The sequence below is a fragment of the Aquarana catesbeiana genome, linkage group LG04, assembly GCF_042186555.1.
Source record: "Aquarana catesbeiana isolate 2022-GZ linkage group LG04, ASM4218655v1, whole genome shotgun sequence".
NCBI lineage: Eukaryota > Metazoa > Chordata > Amphibia > Anura > Ranidae > Aquarana > Aquarana catesbeiana.
In genome coordinates this window covers 529,618,968-529,644,239 of record NC_133327.1, presented here as the reverse complement: position 1 = coordinate 529,644,239, position 25,272 = coordinate 529,618,968, and positions in this window count along the sequence as shown.

The window sequence follows — 25,272 nt, the reverse complement described above, 5'->3', positions numbered from 1 at the left end:
TCAGGTGTGGTGCCAATCCCCCTCCCCCGACGCTGCAGGGTTCCTATTGAGGATCGTGGAGTGCAGAGGAGTGGGGAGGATGGTGGAGAGGCTGGCCTGGTGGTAGATAAGGGAAGGGGGAGTGGGGGAGGTGAAGGGGAGGATAGGTGCGTGGAGGCTGTTGAGTCTGGTTTGTCTAAGGATGATATGGAGTGGTTGGAGGATAGGAGGAGGAGGGGCAAAACAAGGAAAAAAGGGGTTCAGTTTCCTTAAATCCTAAAGTTTTGCCTTTGGAAAATAAGTTTAAGGTCCTGTCAGATGATGAGGATGAATGGGACTCATTGAGTTCTGCATCCTCTATGGAGGATGAGTGCCAGGGTGCAACAAAGCGCGCTGGTTCTCCAGGAAGAGGGACTCTGACTATCATACCCCATGATTATTGGAGACTTGCTGTCATTTAGTTTACATGATAATAGATCTAGAAGCTCCTCGTATAGAGGTGCCATGGCAGGGATGGGCACTCCTGTGGATGGATCCCCCCAATGACAGGCAGTGTGGGTGTATGACTCACTATGGCTAAGAAACGGCTGCCTCAACTACCCTAATGGCAGTTCCCACTCCGTTAAAAGTGGCAACCATTAATGTTGCCAGTTTAAGATCAGTAAGTGCTCATCATATGGCCTTATTTTTGCTCAGCGAGTTTGATGCTGACATTTTGTTTTTGCAAGAAACCCATCTGAGTAGTCTGGCCAATATACATCTGGCAAAGAAGGAGTGGAGATATGGTCCCTCATTTTGGTCTCTTGCGGCCGAGCCTTACAGCGGAGTTGCAGTCCTTTTTTCTGGTATGGTAACGTGCCGGCGGGTAATTGAGGTAGAGATAGGGAGATGCATGGTCTTAGATGTCTCTGTGAAGGGGCAGGACTTGCCCCTGATTAACATCTATGGTCCCTAGACGAAGTGGGACAGGAAATGCCTCTTTACAAAGATTAAGCCTTTTCTTTTTACGGCCCAGCAGGTTATCTTTGGAGGTGATTTCAACACCATTACTAGGTCTAAAGACAGGAGAGGTTTCAGAGATAAGCTGGGCTATGACACCCTTTTTCTTAATGGGATAGTTAGGGAAGCAGGTCTGGTAGATGCGCACATTAAGCGCTGTCCAGACAGCACAGGGTTCACTTTTCAGCGAGGTAATAGTCAGAGTAGGATAGATAGTTATTTTTTAAAGGGAGACTCCGCTTTTTCGGCACCTGTGTGTCGGGCAGTGGAGTTTTCTGATCACTGTATTCTATCTGTGACTCTGAATGCCCCAGACATGCCACCTAGGGGGAGGGGTATCTGGAGATTGAATTCGGCCCTCCTGGAAGATGAGAGAGTAAGACAATCCTTTGAGGATTTTTTTCAAGCACAGGTAACGATCCTAGACTTTTGCAACAGCAAGTCAGAATGGTGGGAGCTTGTTAAACAGCGGACTGTTGGGCTTTTCAAGGCCATAGGAAGAAAGAAGCAGCAAGATAAGTATATCACCTACCAGCGTTTGCGGAGGAAACTTGACCGCCTTGTTTCGAATGGAGGAGATTCTGGGGCAATCTCTGAGGTGAAGCTCCTCCTTAGGAGACATCAATATGACCGGCACGCCTCTTTGGTTCAGGAGAGGGATTACGGGAAATACCATTCGCCTGACCCTTACCAGAACTGTAAACAGAGCGTAGCAGTTAAGATGGTCAATGGCCTGAGGGACAGTACGGGCTCTCTGACGAAGTCTAGGTCAGGGATCCTGGAGGTTGTCAGGTCATACTATGCCGATCTCCTGGGAGGAAGGAACCTTGATCGGACAAGGATGTTGGGTTTTTTGGACTCTACACCAGGACTGGAAAGTAATGTTCCTTTGATGAATTTGACAGATGAAACCACTGCAGATGAGGTAATCCAGGCTATTGATAAACTAGCCCTGAAGAAAATGCCAGGGCCAGATGGTTTGACAGCCGAGTTCTATAAATGTTTTAAGACAATCCTGGCTCCCTACCTTGCGGAGGTTTTTAATGGCTGTTTGAATGAGGGTTCTCTCCCTCCCTCCATGAGGCAATCTGCAGTGATCCTTCTGTCAAAGGGTAAGGATCCTTGGATGATTAGGAATTGGCGCCCCATTAGCCTTCTTAATGTCGATAGAAAGATACTGGCAAAGATTTTCTTCTGGCAATTATCACCAGTTGCAGGCAGTTTGTTATCCTGCCACCAGCACTGTTCGGTCCAAGGTAGAAGCACTTTCTCAGCGGTGTTAGCTGTCCGGGAGGCCTTGGAGCGTTGTAGGGCTGCTGGTTGGGGTAAATTTTTGCTGACATTGGATCAGGCTAAGGCCTTTGATCGGGTTAATCATGAGTACTTGTGGCTCCTTCTTGACAAATATGGCCTGGAGGTGGGTTTCATTCATTGGCTCAAGATTTTGTACAAAGGGGCTGAAAGCTTTCCTCTGGTTAATGGTTGGGTCGGGCAGCCCTTTGCGGCTCGGGTGTGCGTCAGGGATGTCCATTGAGTCCTCTGCTATATGTGTTTGCAATTGACCCCTTCATTAGAAGGCTAGAGAGTGGACTTTTGTGTAGGGTACCTTTGGGCATCGCTGGTGAGCCTCCTTTGAAGGTTGTGGCCTATGCTGATAATGTTTCTGTTTTTATCTCTGGGACTGCGGAGGCGCAGGAGGTGGTCTCAGTGATAGGGCAGTATGCAGAGGCATCAGGTTCAAAGGTCAACCAGGACAAGTGTGAAGCTTTCTGGATGGGCATGGAAGGTGAGAGCTTTGTTCTCCCGGATGACTTCCCGGAGCCCCAACAAAAAATTTGAGTTCTAGGCATTGAATTCTTACCAGGTAACTATGGTCATGCAAATTGGGTGAACAGGCTGGAGAATGCCGATGCCAAGGTGGCAAGCTGGAAAGGTTGGCAGCTTTCCTTGAGGGAAAAGGTTGATCTGATCAAGACTTACCTGATTCTGATTTTTCTGTATGTCAGTTTTGTTTTCATTTTGCCAGTTTCTCTCTATACCAGGATCTATAGTTGTTTCTTCCAGCTGTTATGGGGGAACAGAATAAACCTTGTCAAAAGGAATATGACTTACCTTCCTAGGCCGGAGGGTGGTCTAGGGATGGTCAACCCTGTAGTCTTTTTCTCTCTGATGTTTGTGAAGTATAATCTTGGTAACATGTTGGCAGAGAGACCGCCTGGGTGGGTTGGTATTTTCCAGTCCTGGTTTAGGCCCTTTTTGCGAGACTGGGAGAATTTTGGGCCAGTGAAAAGCCTGAGGGTCAAGCATGAACAGCTCCCGGCTTATGTTGCCCCGTGTTTGTAAATGCTTCGGCAGTGGCAAGTAACAGCAGGAGAAGTCAGATCTCTTCCAAGGAAACTTCTTGAGAAGCGGATCATGAGTTCTGCTTTTTGCGACCCACTGGCCTCGCCCAAGCCTGGTTTTGGGGGTGGGTTTGCGAGCGATTGATTGATTTAGAGAGAATCCCAGTGAAGTTTAGGGATCAGGCTTGGCTTGCCTTTCATGGAAAACTATATGTGAAGGGCAACTTGAAGTTTCTTTCCATGAGTGATCGGGGCTGCCCGAGAGTGGAGTGTGGAGGAGTGGTGGAGTCCATGGATCACTTTCTACTTCAATGCCCTTTTAATATAGAGGTGTACAAGAGGGTTGGGAGGGCTCTGAGTATACCCTTCCTCCCCCATATGAGTTATGCAGAGTGGGTGCATGGGGCATTCCAGATTCGTCGGGATTATGATTTGGAAACACTTTTTTTAGTTAGTCTAGTAGTCCGTTATTTCATGTGGAGTGCACGGTGTCAGGTATCCTTGCGGAGTAAAATCCTCCCTGTCGAAGTGGTGGTGCAGGACATTCTGGGTGAGGTTGGGAAGATTCAGGATCTTGAGAAAGGCAGGTGGCAGCAGGAGGCCCGGATAAGGGCGTGGAGGAATATCAGGACTCTGTAGCTGCTGCCTGTTGATCTCGGGGTGTGCGGCTTTTCTTTGTATTCTTGATTCACTCCCCTAGATTTTCAAGATCAAATATATTTTTGATAAAAGGCTACATGCATGGTGACGGTGATGTTCCCTAGTCTGGCTCTCCCGTAGGGATTATGTTGTGCGCAATTTGGTTTGTACCATTTATTATTTTCTTGTTTTGTATAATCATATTCAATTATTTTGTAAATATGTTTTATTTATTTATTATGGTTTTATTGTATATAAGTTGTTGTTTGTAAGATTTTTCAATAAACAAAATTAACCCCTCATAATGGGCACAGTGTGTGTACACTCAGACCCGGGAACTCAGCACAAGGATGGTAGAAACCCCTCATAATGGACACATCAGGTGTACAGACCTGGAAACTCAGCACAGGGATGTTGGGAACCCTTTGGGAATTTCTATGCTTAGGAATTTTATATGAAATACGAAATTTAGTTAACGAATTTCGGAATTTCGGATCCAAATTAACAGAAACGTGACTGGTGTTTTGTTCAGCAATCAGAGGAAGTCAGCACAGCACAGGGATGGTGGGAACCCCTCATAATGGGCACAGCGGGTGTACACTCAGACCCGGGAACTCAGCACAGGTATGGTGGGAACCCCTCATAATGGACACAGCAGGTGTACAGACCTGGGAACTCAGCACAGGGATGGTGGGAACCTTATGGGAATTTCTATGCTTACGAATTTTATACCAAACACAAAATTTCGTTAACAAATTTCGGATCCAAATTCCGTTACAACAGAAACGTGACTGGTGTTTTGTTCCCCAATCAGAGGAAGTCAGCACAGCACAGGGATGGTGGCAACCCCGCATAATGATAAATTCATCATAACGAACATTCGTTATTTTTACGAAAAGTTAACAAACCTAAAGGTTAAAAACCCAGGAAGTCAGCACAGCACAGGGATTGTGGGAGCCCCTCATAATGATAAATTCATCATAACGAACTTTTGTTATTTTGCGAAAAGTTTACAAATCTAACGAAAATTCGTATTTCGTACGAATCCGAATTGAATTTCGGACACGAATTATGAAATACGAATTAATTTTTGTACGAAACTAAACGGAACGAAACAAAACAAATTTATTGACGGTGCACATGTCTACTGGGTACTAGGGAAGAAAGCAGGAGCAAGGCAGAGGGGTGCAGGGTGGAGGATGGATAAGAAGCAGGAACAAGGCAGAAATCAGAATAGTGATGCACTGGGGAAAGCGAGGAGGAGCCTAAAATAGCCACCTGGCAGCTGAACACAGGTGTAACTTATCATTACACCCTGCTGGCTTCTGGGAGACACCTGCTGGTGGACACTGGAATTTCAGCAATCAGCCCAGAACAGCACAGTGCCACCAGCAGGTGAATGCAATCCTAACAGATTCCCCCCTTAAAGTGGATGTAAACCCAATGTCATCCTTTCTAAACTACTGCCATAGGGGTTATCTATAAGGATAAACATGCCTCCTGCATGTATCTTTACCTGTCAAATGTCTCCCCTCTGTCTGTTATGAGAGCTGAAAAACTGCAGATTCTGTGGGTGGGTCTGTTGTCTGGAGCTCGGTGGGTGGAGTTGTGATGTCAGTAGACTCCCCGCCTACCTCTACACTCCCCTTGTCAATATGCATTTTCTCCTGCGTATTTCTAACTGAACTTCTGCTATGATCTCTAACATCCAGTGAAAAGACAGGAAAGTAACCACATGACTTCAGCATGCCAAATCATGCTGAGGTGTGGAACAGCCAATCCTTGCAGAGCTGCTGAAGAAAGGAGTGGGGGAGGGAATTAAAAAATCATGCCTGTGTCTTAGGCTGTCACTCGCAGCAAGGGGGAGTATTTGACAAAGTTTTTGCAAGTTTGTCAAGATTTCTCTCACTGAACAATAAAAGGGGATTGCTCAGAGATGGATTAACTTTGTGTGGCAAGACTGGGCTCAAATGATAGGAAATCTTATACTCTACAGTATGATATAAAAAAAAAAAATTCGGGTTTACATCCACTTTAAGGAGCAGCCTTCGGACACTCCATAGGGCCCCACCCCTGGGTCTGCAAGCCGACAGGGTGCCACACCCTCAAGGTGTGAAGGCTGGCTGAGAGCCCTGGCGCTGGGGTCCCAAAACTGCCTGGGTTTCCTACTGGTCAGATCCTTGAGGGGGGCACAACACTGAAGACTTACTATTCTTAAAAGCAGCCTGTGTCCCAATGTTGGGACACTGAAAGATACGTGAATGCTTAATGCCAGAGTCCTTGGTCCGTGCAGGTACCCTGATGCCAGGGTGTCCCATCACAACTGGACCTTCTTTCTCTGTTTCTAGAGACTGCTCTGTATTTTACCTGCCACTCAGGTCTACCCAGGGCATAGGTTACCCTACTCGGGTCCCCAAATGTGCCAGGGATTTCAGAGATGACCCCTGGGTCAGGACAAATTTCATATGGAACACTGCCCTTTCCCATAGGACCTCTACTACTGGGGCTGTAACAGCAGATGCAGTTCTCATGTTTAGAGTGGGTATCAGGGCCTCCTGGCCTTCGCATAACAGGATCAGATTTCTGCAAAAAGAACTTAAGATGAGCAAAAATAGGGATCTTAACCCACACAGACAACCCATTTAGGGCACATAACATTGGAACTTCAGAAGCCTCAGACACATCAGCAGGCGGGAGCTTAACCCAGTCAACAGCAAGTAGTGAATTGGCATAGTCCATCTGGGCAGCAGCAAGGGTATCAGCATAGTCCAGCTGGAGGATGGAGGAGGACTGGATCTCGGCAGCAGTCATCAGCATGGAGGACTGGACACCATCAGCAGGCAACGTGTATAGTGGCAGAGTTGTAAGAGCAGGGGAAAAGTTCTGTTTCTTTTTGGGTTTAGATACTGGAGTCCTGCAAGTAATTGCATTGTGCTGACCAGAGTGTACTGCTGATGGAAAAGTAGTAACAGTACTGGGGAGAATAGAGGGAAGAGTAGCAGAAATACAGGAAAAGGCCTGAGACATTGCTCTGGGTAACAGTACTGCAGGGGGAACCTTCAATGGATTACATACAGAGGAAGTGTGGTTACTGGTGGCAGGGTACTGATCTACAGGAGGTAAGGAACACTCAGTAGTAGCTGTGGTTGCGAAGGGTAACAGAGGAAGAGATTCTTGATTTTTAGCAGCAGATTTGACTTTATGTGACTCATCTAGCACTGGTGATATGATCTCTGACCAAGCTTGTAGCGGAGGGTGAACTAAAGTCAGTTTGCCTCTCTCTTGCTCACATTTAGGGCCTGCACCAGCATAAGGCAGCCAAGGCAGCTGCCTAAGGGTGCCAGGAGAGGGGGGCGCCAAAGCCAAGGGTTCCCCAAGAGTTGCTTATGCTGGCGCCGGCCCTTCTCCAACCTATACACAGCCCAGCTCATCCACACACTGACAGGATGCGGCACAGCACAGCCCTGGCCGGGCACTGTTAACTTCACCTGCTCCGCTCGCATCTCCTTACTACAGTCCCAGCACGGCCCAGCCTACCACTGCACGCCTCCTCTCCTCCTCTGCCAGCTGTGACTATACACTGACACTCGAAGAGATCGCCCCCCCCCGCGCGCGCGCCCTCGAGTCGAGGAAGGATCACTGGATCATGAAGAAAAAAGATTCCTCCCACCTGGTTGGACGGTAGCAATGCCTCCATTTCAGCTGCATTCAGAGCGTGGGAGAAGAGAGGGAGCCCGGGGAGGAGTCTAGAGCCATGTGGCACCTGGAGCATGATTGGCAGTGGTGGTACAGCACAGATGAATATTTCTCTCTCATCTCTGTGGAAGGTGAGGCAAGCAAGCTGTGTATATTATTGTATATTATTGTACCAGCCCTGCCCTTGTTCCATGCATGCAATCTCTGACCGTTCCATGTGTGCAATCTTTGACTGGCCCGTGTTCGATGCGTGCAATCTCTGACCATCCCGTGTGCAATTCATGCAATCTCTAAACTGTCCTGTGTGCCATGCGTGCAATCTCTGATCATTCTGTGTGCCATGCGTGCAATCTATGACCACCACATGTGCCATGTATTCAATCTCTGACCGTCCCATGTGCAATGCGTGCAATCTCTGGCTGTCCTGCATGCCATGCGTGCAATCTCTGACCATCCCGTGTGCCATGTATGCAATCTCTGGCCATCCCATGTGCCATGCATTCAATCTCTGACAGCCCCGTGTGCCATGCGTGCAATCTCTGACCATCCCCATATGCAATGCGTGCAATCTCTGACCGTCCCGTGTGCCATGCGTGCAATCTCTGACCATCCCGGGTGCCATGAGTGCAATCGCTGTCCCCCCGTGTGCCATGTATGCAATCTCTGACCGTCCCATGTGCAATGCGTCTGACCATCCCGCGTGCCATGTATGCAGTCTGACCGTTCCGTGTGCCACGCATGCAGTCTCTGACCACCTCTTATGCCATGCATGCAAGCTCTGACATTCCCTTGTGCCATGCCTGCAGTCTCTGACCGTCTCTTGTGACCTGGCTGCAGTCTCTGATGTCTCTTATGCCACGCCTGCAGTCTCTGACCATCCCGTGTGCCATGTATGCAATCTCTGACCATCCCATGTGCCAGGTATGCAATTTCTGACCTTTCCGTGTGCCACGAATGCAGTCTCTGACCGCCTCTTATGCCATGCATGCAAGCTCTGACATTCCCTTGTGCCATGCCTGCAGTCTCTGACCGTCTCTTGTGACCTGGATGCAGTCTCTGATGTCTCTTATGCCACGCCTGCAGTCTCTGACCATCCCGTGTGCCATGTATGCAATCTCTGACCATCCCATGTGCCATGTATGTAATCTATGACCGTCACTTGTGCCATTTTCTGTAGGTTAAACACACACTCTAAGCACTAGAACCGCTATAGCTTAATGGAGCACAAATAAAGTGTATGCCATATTGCGGGGGGGGGGGTTGTGGGAGGAAAGATGGGGGGAGACCAAAATGCACCTTCGCCTGTGTAGTCAAAAATCCTTGCATCGGCCCTGCTCACATTACTCAATTAACTGCTTCCAGACTGACCACTGCATATATGTGTAAAGGCTAGCCGGTGGCTAGCCTGTATTTGTGGGAGGAGTCAGAGGGCTATTTAAGCCTCCTCCTGTCAGGCCAGGGCTTGTCGGCATTTCTGGGTGGACGCACGTCACTTCCGGCCTCTTTACAAGCGGCGGTCGGCCACAGCAATGATGTTGGTTCCTCTCCTGGGCTCCACCGCCCGCCCGTCTCCCCGGTCATCCATAGATTTTACCATCGTGGGGGCCGCCCCGCACATCCTCCTCTTTCAGCCCCATGTTCCATCCAGCATCGTGGGGGGGCCGCCCGCTCTCTTCTCGCTCATGTGGGGGGAGGGCCGTTCATCCATCCTCCACCCACCCTCCTCTCCCTCGACTTAATCTGGTCAGGGTGCTGCCCGCCCGCTTCTCCCGGTGCTCATGCCGGGGGGAGCGGGGGGCGTCCGTCCATCCATCCGTCCATTACCTTAGCCGCCATCCACTTCTCCCTTTAATCCTCGTGTGCCTGTCAGTGCTGTGGGTTGCAGCCCACTTCTCCAGGCGCTTATGCCGGGGGGGAGCCGTCCATCCATCAAGCACCCACCCTCTTTCCCCACGGCTCCATCTGGTCAGGGTGCTGCCCGCCAGCCCGCTTCTCATGCCAGGTGGGGGGGTGTCCATCCATCCATCACCATAGCTGGGCGCAATCCCGCATGGTCGGGGGGCCGCCGCCCGCTTCTCCCTTTCATCCCTCTGTTCCTGACAGCACTGTGGGGGCCGCCCGCCCACTTCTCCTGGCGCTCACGCCAGGGGGAGCGGGGGAGGGGGGCTGTCTGTCCGTTCATCCATCCTCCAACCACCCACTTTCCCACGGCTCCATCTGACCAGGGTGCTGCCTGCACGCTTCTCCTGACTCTTGTGCCGGGGGGAGCAGGGGGGCATCCGTCCATACATCCATCCTCCACTCACCCACTTGCCACTCACCTGCCAGTTCACCTCCCTGGTACCATGCCATGCATCATGGAGGGGATGCCCGCACGCCTCCCAGTTCTCGTGGGGGGTGGGGGGGCTTCACCCGACTGCTCACCTCTCGGTATTCATGTGGGGCAGCATGTGGGGTGGGGGATCCCTGCACGCCTCCCGGGCATCCACCGCTTCAGTCACAAGTGTTTATATCGTGGCATTTCGGCCCCAGGATTTCTGTTATGGTTTTCTGTCATAGCGTTTCTGTTTAGGCGTTTAGTCTCAGCGTTTCTGTCATAGCGTTTTTTCTGTCATAGTGTTTCTGCCTCAGCATTTCTGTTGTAGCGTTCGACCCCATTGTTTCTGTCATGGTGTTTCTGCCCCAGCAGTTCTGTCATAGCGTTCAGCAATTCTGCCATAGCATTCAGCATTTCTGTTGTAGCGTTCTGCCCAGCATTTCTGTCATAGCGTTCAGCATTTCTGTCTTAAACGTTCTGCCCAGCATTTCTGTCATAGCGTTCTGCCCCAGCATTTCTGTCATAGCGTTCAGCATTTCTGTCGTAGCGTTCTGCCCAGCACTTCTGTCATAGCGTTCAGCATTTCTTTCATAGCGTTCTGCCCAGCATTTCTGTCATAGCGTTCTGCCCAGCATTTCTGTCATAGCGTTCTGCCCAGTATTTCTGTCATAGCGTTCAGCATTTCTGTCATAGCGTTCAACATGTCTTTCGTAGCATTCTGCCCAGCAATTCTGTCATAGCGTTCAGCATTTCTGTCTTAACGTTCTGCCCTAGCATTTCTGTCATAGCGTTCAGCATTTCTGTCTTAGCGTTCTGCCCTAGCATTTCTGTCATAGCGTTCAGCATTTCTGTCTTAGCGTTCTGCCCTAGCATTTCTGTCATAGCGCTCAGTATTTCTGTTTTAACGTTCTGCCCTAGCATTTCTGTCATAGCGTTCAGCATTTCTGTCTTAGCGTTCTGCCCTAGCATTTCTGTCATAGCGCTCAGTATTTCTGTTTTAACGTTCTGCCCTAGCATTTCTGTCATAAGCGTTCAGCATTTCCGTCTTAGCGTTCTGCCCTAGCATTTCTGTCATAAGCGTTCAGCATTTCTGTCTTAGCATTCTGCCCCAGCATTTCTGTCATAGCGTTCTGCCCCGGCATTTTTGTCTCAGCGTACAGTCTCAGCATTTCTGTCACAGCGTTTCTGCCCCAGGGTTTCTGTCATAGCGTTTCTTCCCCAGGGTTTCTGTCATAACGTTTCTGCCCCAGGATTTCTGTCATGGCGTTTTTCTTTTTTCGGTCATGGCATTTTCTATCATAGTGTTCTGCCCCAGCATTTCTGGACCGGCATTCAGTCTCAGCATTTCTGTCATAGCGTTTCTGCCCCAGGATTCTGTCTTTGCATTTCTGCCATCAGTATTTCTGTCATTGCGTTTTCTGCCCAGGATTTCTGTCATGGCATTTCTGCCTCAGCGTTTCTGCCCCAGGATTTCTGTCATCGCATTTCTGCCTCAGCATTCCGTCATAGCGTTTATGCTCCAAGATTTTCTGTCATGGCATTTCTGTACCAGGGTTTTCTGTCATGGCATTTCTGCTTCAGCGTTTCAGTCCCAGCCTTTCTGTCATTGCATTTCTGCCCCAGGTTTTCTGTCATTACGTTTCTGCCTCAGCATTCAGTTTCAGCATTTCTGTCATAGCAATTTCTGTCATAGCATTGCTGTCCTTGCGTTTCTGCCCCAAGATTTCTGTCATAACATTTCTGCCTCAGCGTTCAGTCTCAGCATTTCTGTCATAGCGTTTCAGCCTCAGCATTTCTGCCATAGCGTTTCAGCCTCAGCATTTCTCAGAGGGGCATTGTTGTTCAGTCACGGCATATACTCCGGTAGCTGTTTTCATCTTCGTTGTTTGTCATGTCTCATCTTTTTGTTCATGTTTGTACCTGGGTCAGTTAGCTAGGGCTCACATGTCAGGATCTGTCATGTCTACAGATCCATATGGGCTGAGGTTTCGTTTGTTAATGATTGTTGACCACAATCTTCTCGCCCGTATACCATACGTCATACGATGCACGTTCATTCACCACACCTGTATAACTACCCACCACGGTCTGTGGGTACACCAGCCCTGAGTTTTCAGTTAATTACCTGTCTCTGCGCAGCAGGTTACTCAAGCTAACTTACTACTTACACGAGGGTGGTGGTGGGGGGTCCGTCATCAGGTTCATTTACGCACAGTGGTCTTGTCAATTCTGCTCATGTTCCCATACTTAGGTAGGCACAGAGGGGCGTTGTTGTTCTCATGTCTGGTTGTCTGTCATTTCTCTAGTTTGTGTTCTCAGGTTGGGCTGTTTTGGCATCCATACCATTATCAACCATGCTTGCACTCACTTTCATCAGTCCTGCCCATTGTTGGGGCATATTTATTGGTGCAGTTGTCATTTCGCCACTGGGCTCACCCTTGGGTCGGAAGCAGTCGTCAATCTTCTTTCAGTTGACGTCCTGCTGCTTCGAGCCACGTCCCCTTGACAGTCCTTAAGTGGTAGGTTGGGCAAACGTCATCATGTTTCTGGATTCCACTCTCACTCTGATCTCTTGTCTAAGATGTTGAATGGTGAACTGCTCAGGGACGTCAGTCCAGTCATTTTTTCTGATCCCCAGCCTGTTTCAGGTAGGGGGGCTTCAGTTACTTTTGGTATGTCTGTATAATGCCATGGGACTTATTTCCCCGGGGTGAAGTCTGGCCTTCCTGCCTCGGTTCAGGATTCTGACTCGGTTGTCAGGTCACAGGCTGAAGCACGACCCAATCGAATCAGGTGGGACCAGTGTTCTGTGTCTGGCATGTAAAAATACCACAATCAACAATTGTGCCTGTGATTTTGCGCAAAACAAAATAAAATGAATAATCAATAAATAATAATCAATGAATATGCATGGGTGATAAATCATATAAAAATCAAATAGTCCATGAGTGAATATCCGTGACTGTAGTGCAAATCAATCAAGTGAATAAAATGCGTGAATATTCTATACAGTGAAACATCAAAAGTGCAAAGTGCGTTGATAGTAGATCTCGTGACTTTCGTGGTGTTGGATACCCACTAGGGGCTCCCAGAACTCTCACCTTGTTGACACCAAAATAGTGCCTTTATGTATCCATTCAGGACTGTGCTTGTTCCAATCTAATCTGTGTAGTTGTTCTGGTGCGTCTATGGGGAGATGGCGTTCTCTCCGGTATATAGACTCCACATATGGGGGTAATCAAAAAGGAGGATACTCCAATAGGGTGATAACGTTAAAGCCAAAGATTTTATTTAAAATTATCTGCTTACATAGAGGTAGGAGAAGTAGCGTTGAAACAGCGATAAACACTGTGTTTACAATCCCCGCTACGTCACTTCCGGTCCGCGCTGTTGTGTATCCGGTTACGTCCTACGTGTTACGTCATATCACATGACTTCCTCAGGGCACCGGATTGGTTGTTACCATAGTGTATTTATATAGTGGGGACAGGAAGTGTACTTGACGCCATTTTATTGTAGACCAAATGTGTGCCAATCCCGCGGCCATCATAGAGAGGATGGACTCGCTAATGCTTTGTGAATAAAGTTTCCATGTATTCATACAAAACAGTAAAAAAAAGTTTGCAGCAGAGGTGTTTAAAGTTGTTTATGTTGGTACTAGTGACGTTAATCAAATCGGTCTCCGTTCTGGTGGCGATCATGCTTCATTTATAATGGATCATGCATGTTACCAATTATATAATTGATAAGATTGTAAGATACGTATTATTCGTAAATATACCCCGTATTGTAGCTGACAAAATAGATAAGGTAAAACACTGAACGGTTGGCTATAAAGTAAAATATGTTAAGAGTTACTTTAATATAGGATATTGTTAAAAATATGTAAAAAATATAAGAATTAAAATATAAAAATATAAAGATTAAATGTTAAAAATTTAATATAAAAAGACGAACTTAATAATAAAAATGATGTTTGATAAAAACTCCTCAGATTGAATCATGCGACTGGGTCATGCGATGATACGAGCAGGAAAATGTTATATATAATAATGCACACCGGAAGTGATATACTGGGTTTACAGAGGAAAAATTGTGGATAGCTAAAAATCACTTATAAAACAGTTTAAGTCGAATTCTATATTTAACCCTTCTGGCGCTAGTGTCCTCATTCCATGTATCCACTTAGACTCATTCTGACTGAGTGTTCTGATTTTGTGGTCCCCTCTCCATAACTTGTTGTATTTTTCAATACCCCAAAATAACAATCCTGTGGGATCTTTGTTATGTACCAGCGCAAAGTGCTTGGATACATTATGTTTTGGGCATCCCTTTAAAATGTTTTTAACATGTTCCTTGATTCTAATTTTTAGTGCTCTCTTTGTCCTCCCTACGTACTGTAAGTTACAGGAACATTGTAAAACGTACACTACCCCCTCTGTGTGGCAATTGATTAAATCTTTTATTGGGTAAGTGTTTCCTGTACTGGTTGCCTTAAATTCATGTTTTTTACCCTGAAATTTTTTTGCATGCGTGCATGCATAACAGTATTTGCACGGATAAAACCCTTTGCCATTAAAAAATGAAAATTTATTTTTAGGGGGTGGTTCCACCACATTTTTGACAATGATATCTCTCAGAGTAGGTGCTCTTTTATAAATAATCGCTGGTTTCTCTGGTAATATTTTTTGTAGATGTTTGTCTTCCTTTAAGATGTGCCAATGTCTCCGAATTATCTTTTCTATATCTTTAAATTGGACATTGAAGTCCAGAATTAGACTTGGTGCTTCTGGGAATGGTTGTATTTTCTTAGGTGTGTGGATCATTATTTTTCTATTCATTGTTTGGGTCAATTGGATATCTTTCTTGATTTGTGCTTCTTCATATCCTTTATTAATAAATCTCTGTCCAATCAGGTTGGCCTGGGCTTCAAAGTCTGCATCTTTGGTACAATTGCGTCTAATTCTTACGAGTTGGCCTCTCGGGATGTTGTATAGCCAGGGTTTGTAGTGGCAACTTGTTATAGGTAGGTAGCTGTTTCTTGAAACTTCCTTAAAGTGGGTTTTAGTTGCTAATAGATTTTCTTCAATAATGATTTCTAAGTCAAGAAATTCTATTTTTTTGGCATCTATGTTCCAAGTTAGCTGTATGTTTCTGTCATTACTGTTTAGGTTGCTTAAGAATTGTTCCAATGACTCTCTACTTCCATTCCATATGATAATGATATCATCAATGAACCTTTTATACAGCCCTAATTCACAAGGTTGGTGCTTATATACAAATTCCTCCTCCCATTGTGCCATAAAGGCGTTGGCCACACTTGGCGCAAATTTTGCACCCATGGCAATCCCAGTTATTTGTTTATAGTAGTTTTGGTCATGCCAAAAGTAGTTGTTTTTTAATGCAAACTCTAGGCATTTAATTAAGTACTTTCTTTGTGTACATTTTAATGTACTGTGTTTTCTCAGAGCCCATTTGGTCGCTTCACACGCCTGGTGATGTTGAATAATCATGTAAAGCGATGAGACGTCTACAGTGGCCATTAAGGTTCTTCCTTCCAGGACCGGGATTTCTTCTAATACTTGTAGGACATGTTTAGTGTCTCTTATGTACAACGTTGTTTTTTGAATGGCAGTTTGAATGAAGTAATCAATATACTGGCCAATTCTTGCTGTTAGGGAATTGATCCCATTTACTATGGGTCTTCCCGGAGGGTTCTGGAGACTCTTGTGGATCTTCAGGACTGTGTATAGTACTGGTATCCTATGTGAATCAGGGACTAAATATCTTGCCTCTTTTGCATCTAGTATGTCTTTTTTTGTACCTAAGTGCACTATTTTTTCTAATTCTTTTTTACATTTGTTAGAAGGGTTGCCGAGTAATTTTTGATATGTGGTGGTGTCTTCAAGTTGGCGTTTGATTTCTGCTAAATAATCTGTTTTATTTTGAATGACCACACCTCCACCTTTGTCCGCCGGTCTTATTACCAAGTCTTTTCTATTGGTTAAGGAACGTATTCCTTTCTTGATGTGTATCGGATCGTTAATCTTCTTAATTTTTAATTGGTCCAGGTCCTTAAGTACTAGGTTTTTGAATACTTTGATGTGCTGGTTATCGTTTATTTGAGGATTAAAGAGAGACTTGTTTCGCAGTCCACTGTGTTCCACTTGTTGTGCTTCTTGTTGAGTTATCATGCGTCTGGTTTGAGGGTTACTTAGAATAGCTTTTTTGATGTTGATTTTCCTCACGTATTTCCTTATACCTATGTATGTGGCAAATTTATCCAGGTTTTTTTGGGGGGCATATTTTAGACCTTTGTCCAATACGGCCAATTCCTCAGTAGTCAAAGTTTGTCCACTTAGATTAAAGATTCCTTGCCCCACTATACCCTTTTTCTTTTTGAGTCTCTTTCCCGCTCGACATCCCCTCTTGGTTCTGGGGTTCTTCTCCTTTCTTCCTGTTGTTGTCTTTTTGGGGAATATTGAGATTCTTGTGGGTGTCTTCTTGGGGATCGATGTGCATAATCCTGTTTCCTCCTCGGTGGTGTTTCTCTCCGGCCTCGATCTAAAAAACCATTGCCATGTGTTTCTCGTTCATATTGATGATGGCGAGAATATGTATTAGAATCATTGTAGTTTCTAATTGGTTCAAACCTATTGTATATGGGTATTGGGCTTCTTTCGTATCTCCCCTGTTGGTTATGATACGGTATTTCTCTATGATCTCTGGGTGGACCTTCATTGTATGGCCTATCATTATGATGTCTTGGGTTGTGTCCACTGTTGTGTCGGGGTTTGTTAAAAGGCTTTTTAAAAGGTTTTTTCCAAGTATTTCTCGGAGTTTGATGATCCTGCATTTGGTAATTTTGGTAATTTACTTGTTCTGAGTATGGTTTAGGAGTGTGAGTATAGGTCTCCCTATTATAGCCACTATACTGTGATGGCTGATATAGTGTGTTCCCTTGGGGTTCAAAAATTCTCACCTCTTTTTCTGGTGTTGAGTGTGTCGACGGGATGGCTGGTTCTTCAACTTTGTTTTGCCATTTAAACACTTGGTCTGTTTTATAGTCTGTAACATCTCTCTGGTATTTTTTTGTTTTCCTCTGTTGTGTTTCCAAATCTTTGGCCATTAGGTCTTTGTTCAATTGGTTGGATAATTTCTTAAAATCTTCAGATTCTTTATGTGGTTCCAATCTGGATTTAAGTTCCTCAATTTGCTGGTCAACAGCTTTCATTTTTCTATATTTTCTGTCTAAAATGAATCTGAGACCTTCAATGCTCTTACCATTAAAGAAATTATACCATTCACTAATGGATTCTTTATCCAGGAGACCGTCATTTGGGGGTAATTCCCACCTTAGTCTTCTGGGAACTATATTTTCTCTTAGATAACGTTCGAATGTGTTTGTATCCCACCATAAACTTATCTTTTTTTTTATTGTGTGTCCTAGTTTCCGTGTCAAAGATTCTAAATCACTATTGATTTTGGTTTGCGTGGAAAAGATTGCGTCTAGATTGACGTTTCTGTGTTCCATAAATGTGAAAACCTCCATAGTGGCTGCAGAAGTGAGTGAGTGTAATAGACTAATAAAAAATATATCCTAAGATGAACTTCTGCGCTACTAAAGTGAATACTATGTGAAATGCTGCAAAATCAAAAAAGTGAACACCACTCACTAACTATAATCTAAAAATACCACAATCAACAATTGTGCCTGTGATTTTGCGCAAAACAAAATAAAATGAATAATCAATAAATAATAATCAATGAATATGCATGGGTGATAAATCATATAAAAATCAAATAGTCCATGAGTGAATATCCGTGACTGTAGTGCAAATCAATCAAGTGAATAAAATGCGTGAATATTCTATACAGTGAAACATCAAAAGTGCAAAGTGCGTTGATAGTAGATCTCGTGACTTTCGTGGTGTTGGATACCCACTAGGGGCTCCCAGAACTCTCACCTTGTTGACACCAAAATAGTGCCTTTATGTATCCATTCAGGACTGTGCTTGTTCCAATACAATCTGTGTAGTTGTTCTGGTGCGTCTATGGGGAGATGGCGTTCTCTCCAGTATATAGACTCCACATATGGGGGGTAATCAAAAAGGAGGGTCTGGCATGGTTTCTCCATGTTGACAATGCTTATTGCCATAGTGCATGGGCCTCATCCACCTGCTCCATCACATCCTTCAGGTATTCAGCATTTGAACTCCTGCCAGTTGTCCTTTTGCACTCACCCTCGCACTTCCCCATACCAAGCATGGATAGGCCGGGGGTTGAGGGGCTTTCACTGAGCACTTCACTGGTGTCCGTTTGAAGTTTCGATCTTCTCGGCCATCATTTTGCAGGGGCTCCTCGGGCCAGCCATTGCTCCCCTTCCCTCACGTATCCTCTCATTCACAAGCAGTTCATTTTCATGTCTGGGTTGTCTCGGGCTTCAGGCTCTATTCAATCTTTCACGGGACGTGTAGTTGGGTTCTGGGTAGCTTCGCAGGTTCTATAGGGGGTTCTGTCTAATCTCCAAGTCAGGAGTCAAGGGGGGGGGTTCTCCTATCATAGCGGATACTTTTCGGTTATATACTGTTGCCATCCGGGCGCACGCTACTCCACTTGATGGATTGTTACCTTCCCTTCTTCACCTAAATTTGTGTCTTTTTGCCCTCTTTCAGGCATACTGACCAGCCATGCCAAGGCACACCTCAGACCTTGGTGCTTAGGAGTATCACTTTCTCACCTGAAGACTCTGACTACAAGTGTAAAGGCTAGCTGGAGGCTAGCCTGTATCTGTGGGAGGAGTCTGAGAGGGCTATTTAAGCCTCCTCCTCTGTCAGGCTGGGGCTCATTGGCATTTCTGGGCTCCCACTCACCCGTTTTCCCCAGTCTTCATACATACTCATAATACTTTTTCTTATTCTTACATTCAGGGTATGCCCTCTTTCAGGCATACTGACCAGTCAGGCCAAGGCACACCTCAGGCCTTGGTGCTTAGGAGCATCACTTTCTCACTCGAAGACTCTGACTACAAATATATATATATATATTGTGGCACGGTGGCCCAGCTGCACAAAATCAAGTACCTGGTATTTCATTTTGTGCACGCGATCTGGGGCATGAGTGCACCGCTGGAGCCCCCGCTCCCACAGTGACTGGACACAGTGGGAGCCAATCAGCGGGTCCGGCAGCCCTGGTGGACATCGATCATTCAGAAGAAAGACAGAACAGCGGTCTGCCTATGTAAACAAGGCAGACTGCCGTTCTGTGAGGGAGGAAAAGGGAGATCTTGTGTTTCTGCTAAGCAGAAACACGGATCTCTCTTTTCCTCCAGTGCATCCACTCCCCCCACAGTTAGAAAGCACTCCCTAGGAGCACACTTAACCCCACACACATTGCCCCTGATGTTAACCTCTTTCCTGCCAGTGTCATTTATACAGTGACAGTGCATCAGAATGCTTCCCAACAGCTCCTTCTCAGCGAGATCCTGCCAAAAGGAACAACAAAAATCTTTATCTTCTACTGCAAGCTGCACACGACAAATAACCTTCGCTCTAAGCATTTTCACAAAGGGAAAGTAAAAAACTCAAAGCAACTGGCTCCCAGTTCCCAAATGTAGCTGATCTGGTCGTTTGCTGGGCGTCACTATTAGGTCAGGATTCAGCAGCTAGGGAGACTAGATATACGTTGCTACACGTGTAAACTGAGACCAAACAATATAGATATCCTTAACCACTTCAATACAGTGCTCTTTCACCCCCTTGCTGCCCAGTCCAATTTTCAGCTTTCAGCACTGTCACATTTTGAATGACAATTGTGCGATCATGCAACACTTTACCCAAACATTTTTATAATTTTTTTCTCACAAATAGAGCTTTCTTTTGGCGGTATTTGATCACCACTTTTTTTTTTTGCGCTACAAATAAAGACCGAAAATTTTGAAAAAAAAAAAGTTTTCCTTTGTTTCTGTTACAAAACTTTGTAAATAACTTTTCTCCTTCACTGATGAGGCTGCACTGACGGGCATGGATGAGGCAGTACTGACTGGCACTGATGAGGTGGCACTGATCAGGAGGCACTGGCAGGCATCACTGATGGGCACAGAGTGCCATCCCTAATGGGTACTGATTGGGATACCTGGTGGTCTCCAGTGGGCATCCTCGATGGGTCTGCACTGATAATCAATGCGCTGATTATCAGAGCAAACCCCCTCTGTCAGGAGAGCAGCCAATCAGTGCGACTAGAGGAAAAGCTGATAAACTGCACTAACTGGTTAACATGTGATCAGCTGTGATTGGACACAGCTGATCACATGATAAAGAGCTTACATCATAGGTTCTTTACATAGATCGGAGATGTGGTGTGTCAGACTGACACACTACACCAGCGATCGTCATATGACATCCAGTCAGGATAATACAACCAATTTCCGGTCGCCATTCTTCTATATGGCAGGTGGGAAGTGGTTAAAGTGAAACTTATTTACAGTGAAACACATAAAACAAGCATACACAGCAAACAATAAACATAAACAAGCCCAAAGACAAAATAACTACTGAACCTAACAACTGACTATATACAAATATATACAATATAAGGGATAAGGGTAACATGTAATGCAGGGATGCAAGGAAGGGAAGAAACAAGACTGGGTACTGGGGCAGAAAGCAGGAGCAAGGCAGAGGGGTGGAGGGTGGATAAGTATCAGGATCACAGGAACAAGACTCTGGCAACAAGGAGGCAATCAGAATAGTGACACACTAGGGAAAGGGAGGAGCAGCCTTAAAAAGCCATCTGGAAGCTGATCACTACAGCCTGCTGGCTTCTGGGAGACACCTGCTGGTGGATACTGGAACTGCAGCAATCAGCCTAGAGCAGCACAGTGCCACCAGTGGGTGAACGCAATCCTAACACCTTGTTCGCCTCCCAAATGTGATGGGGGGGGGGGGGCTTATTACTCAAATTTTACAGATAATGGGAAATGTGTAATTGAATGCACTTTATTCAAAGAAAATGGTGTTTGGTGCACTTTAAATTAAGGAGTGACGCTGATAGAAATGTAAAAACTATGGAAAAAAAAAGGGGGAACACCAGCTTTGTAGTCAGAAAAACTGTGGCTGAAAAAAGGGTATACAGCACTAAATGTTATGTAATGCTGTGTTAAACAATGCACTACACTAACACTATTCTCAAACACTATACTACCCTAAACTAACACTCTACACTCAGAGTCAAATGTTATGTAAGGCTGAGTTAAACATTGACACTGTGGGGGTTATTTACTAAAGGCAAATACACTTTGCACTACAAGTGCACTTGGAAGTGCAGTCGCTGTATATCTGTGAAGGACATGCAAGGAAAATAAAAAACAGCATTTTTGCTTGTACATGATTGGATGATAAAATCAGCAGAGCTGCGTGACACTCCACTTGAAATCACACTGAAAATGGCTGCCATTGAAAGAATACTTTTATACTGTGGGGCGGGAATGAGGCATGATTGGATGAAGTCATGATGACAGTGTCCAATTATGACTCTGACAGTGCTCTGTGCCCTGATTGGCTGAAGCTTTCACTGCTTCAGCCAATCAGGGCTTGCAATGCACTGTTCAGCGCCGCAATGCATTGTGGTCGGTTCGGGGGCTGAAAAAAAGGTCAAACAACCCGTTTGTTCACATGTTCACCGAACGCCGAACACTGAAAGTTCGGCCCAAACTTATGCTCGGGCCGAACCATTCGCCCATCCCTAGTGAGGAGCTGTAAATGCTCTAGCACAAGCTTTGTCTGTGCTTCCTCTATGGTGTCAATCCATGTACCATGAGGAAAGCACCTGCATACCTATTCTTAAGGATGGGCGAACGGTTCGGCCCGAGCATAAGTTCAGGCTGAACTTTGGTTGTTCGGTTGTTCTGCGAACACCGAACAATATGCGGTGTTCGGGGCAAATTCAAAAGCCGCCGGAACACCGTTAAAGTCTATGGGACACTAACATGAAAAATCAAAAGTGCTCATTTTAAAAGCTTATATGCAAGTTATTGTCATAAAAAGTGTTTGGGGACCTGGGTCCTGCCCCAGGGGACATGCATCAATGCAAACATTTTTTTTAAAAATGGCCGTTTTTTCGGGACCAGTGATTTTTTTAATGCTTAAAGTGAAACAATAAAAATGAAATATTCCTTTAAATATTGCGCCTGGGGGGTGTCTATAGTATGCCTATAAAGTGGCGCACTTTTCCCGTGTTTAGAACAGTACCACAGCAAAATGACATTTCTAAAGGAAAAATTGTCATTTAAAACTGATTGCGGCTGTAATGAATTGTCAGGTCTCGGCAATATAGATAAAACTCATTGAAAAAAAAGAGCAAGGGATCCCCCCAGTCCATTACCAGTCCCTTTGGGTCTGGTATGAATATTAAGGGGAACCGCGAACCAAAATGTAAAAAAAAAAATTGCGTGGGGGTCCCCCTAAAATCCATACCAGGCCTTTCGGGTCAGATATGGAAAGTAAGGGGAACCCTGCGCCATTTTTTTTTAAATGGCGCAGGGGTCCCCCCAAAATCTATACCAGGCCCTCAGGTCTGGTATGGATTTTAAGGGGAACCTTGCTCCAAAATTTTTAAAAAAATGGCATAGGGGCCCCCCAGAATCCATACCAGACCTTTATCCGAGCACACAAACTGGCAGGCCGCAGGAAAAGAGGGGGGATGAGAGATCGCCCCCACTCCTGAACCGTACCAGGCTACATGCCCTCAACATGAGGAGGGTGCTTTGGGGTAGCCACCCAAAGCACCCTGTCCCCATGTTGATGAGGACAAGGGCCTCATCCTCACAACCCTTGCTCGGTGGTTGTGGGGATCTGCAGGCGGGGGGCTTATCAGAATCTGGAAGCCCCCTTTAACAAGGGTACCCCCAGATCCCGGCCTCCCCCCGGTGTGAAATGGTAACGGGGTACAAATGTACCCCTACCATTTCACAAAAACAGTGTCAAAATGTTAAAAAAAGAAAAAAAAAAAAACAAGACACAGCTTGGGACAAGTCCTTTATTAAAAAATAAAAAAATAAAAATGTCCCACGATGTCCATTCATCTTCTTATATCACTCCGCCGACGGACCAAAAAATAAAAAAAAAACCCGCCACTGATCCGCCTCCATGGGAGGCTCCCGCCATGTGACGCTTCATCGCCTTTGACAGTTCTTATATAACTATGTATGTAACTATATAACCATGGGAAAGTCCCCGTGGTGTCAGAGGGGGTGGGGTCACCCAGGTACGTCACCGGGTGACCCCGCTCCCTCTGACGCCACGGGGACTTTCCCATGGCTTCCCCATGGCGTCAGAGGGGGGTGGGGTCACCCGTTTACGTGACCGATTGGCCCCACCCCCTCTGACGCCACAGGGAAGCCATGGGGAAGTCCCCGTGCATCAGGGGGGGCGGGGTCACCCGGGTACATCACCGGGTGGCCCCGCCCTCAGTTATATAAGAACAGTCAAAGGTGATGAAGCGTCACATGCAATTTTTCCTTTAGAAATGTCATTTTGCTGTGGTACTCTTCTAAACACGGGAAAAATATTCAGTATGTTCTGGTGCAAACAAAACCGGGAGGTGTTTGGCCCATACCTACTTCCTAGTAATTCCTACAGGAGATGCTGGGAAGAGAGTGACAATGTTGTTCTAGCAGTCTAGCATGTGAGATGAGCTAAAGGGATTAATACTGGTAGGTTCAACAGGTGCTGGATGTCAAAGCAGGTAAAGTGAAACTGAACCCAAAAAGTGAATATTTGCTCTTTTATAGGGAGTATCTGGAAATGTTAATTGTGCCTAAGCAGTACCTTCCTCAAAAATAAAACTGTGCTTCCTGCTTTGTAAGAGTGCCTAGGAACTCTGGTGCCTATAACTAACTTTTTAGCTGTATATCTGCAGTGTGAGATCTCAAGAACTGCTGCTTATGACTTGAGATTTTATGATTTCTTTGCTGTGCTGCTCACTATTTTGTTTGTTGGAGAAGCAAAGCCCTCCCTCTACCAAGATGACTGTCCCCACATAGAGACACCATGCAAACTAAAGACTGGTACACACTAGCAGGTTTTTTTTTTTTGTTCAATCCAGCAGGCTGAACGAAAAAAAAAAAGATCTTGGAAGGAGCCACTGTACTAACTAGACATGTGCAGAATGTCGTTTTTTTATGGAATTCATTTAGTTTGGTTTTGTAATTAGTTTAGTTTAGTTACGTTTTCGTTAAATTTAGTTTTATTTCCCTTAAAAATGTTTTCATTTATACATTTTCTAGCAAATTCCAACTTTTCAGAACAATTAAAATTTGGATCGGTCGAAAGACGATCGACCAATTCAAATTCTATGTGAAGTAATAGCTGGTTGTTAACTCATCAGAAACTCAAACCATCTCACTTCCGGTTTCTTTAAACCATGAATAATTGGAGATTTCGATGAATTGCTGTTTGGAAACAACACCGGCAACAGAATACAGTCCGCTACATGATATTATGAGAGGAGACTGTTACTCGCTCCAATACTTACCAACAAAATGGCCGCCTCCGAGGAGGTGACAAGTTTGTCCTCGTTAGCCGCTGTGCTGTCAGAACAGCAAAATCTTCCTGTATTGGACTGTATTCAGTTGCCGGTGTTGTGTCCAAACAGCAATTCCTTGAAATCTCCAATTATTGATGGTTTAACCACTTCCCACCCAGCCTACAGCAGAATGACGGCCGGGCGGTGGTTCAGTTATCCTGACTGGGTGGAGGCTCTTTACCATGTGATCAGCTGTGTCAAATCATGGCTGATCACCATGTAAACAGGAAGAGCCATTGATCGGCTTTTGCTCACTCGCGTCTGACAGACGCGAGTAGAGGAGAGCCGATCTGGGGCTCTCCTAACAGGGGGGTCTGTGCTGATTGTTTATTAGCACAGCCCCCCTTCAGATGCCCACTTCAGACCACCAGGGAAACCGCCAGGACCACCAGGGAAGCACATAACATGTGGATGGCCAGGTACATCCCCCATGGCCATCCACATGTGCCAACATATGCCCAATAAATGCCAATCAGTGCCCACAAATGGGCACTGACTGGCAGCATTATGAAAACAAAAAAATTCAGTGATGCCCAGCAATGCCACCCATCAGTGTCATCAGTGCCTCCTATCAGTGCCCATCCATGCCCATCAGTGCCAACCTATCAGTGCCCATCAATGCCCATCCATGCCACCTATCAGTGCAACCTATAAGTACCCATCAGTGCCAATCATAAGTACCCATCAGTGCCTACAAGTGCCCATCAGTGCCGCCTA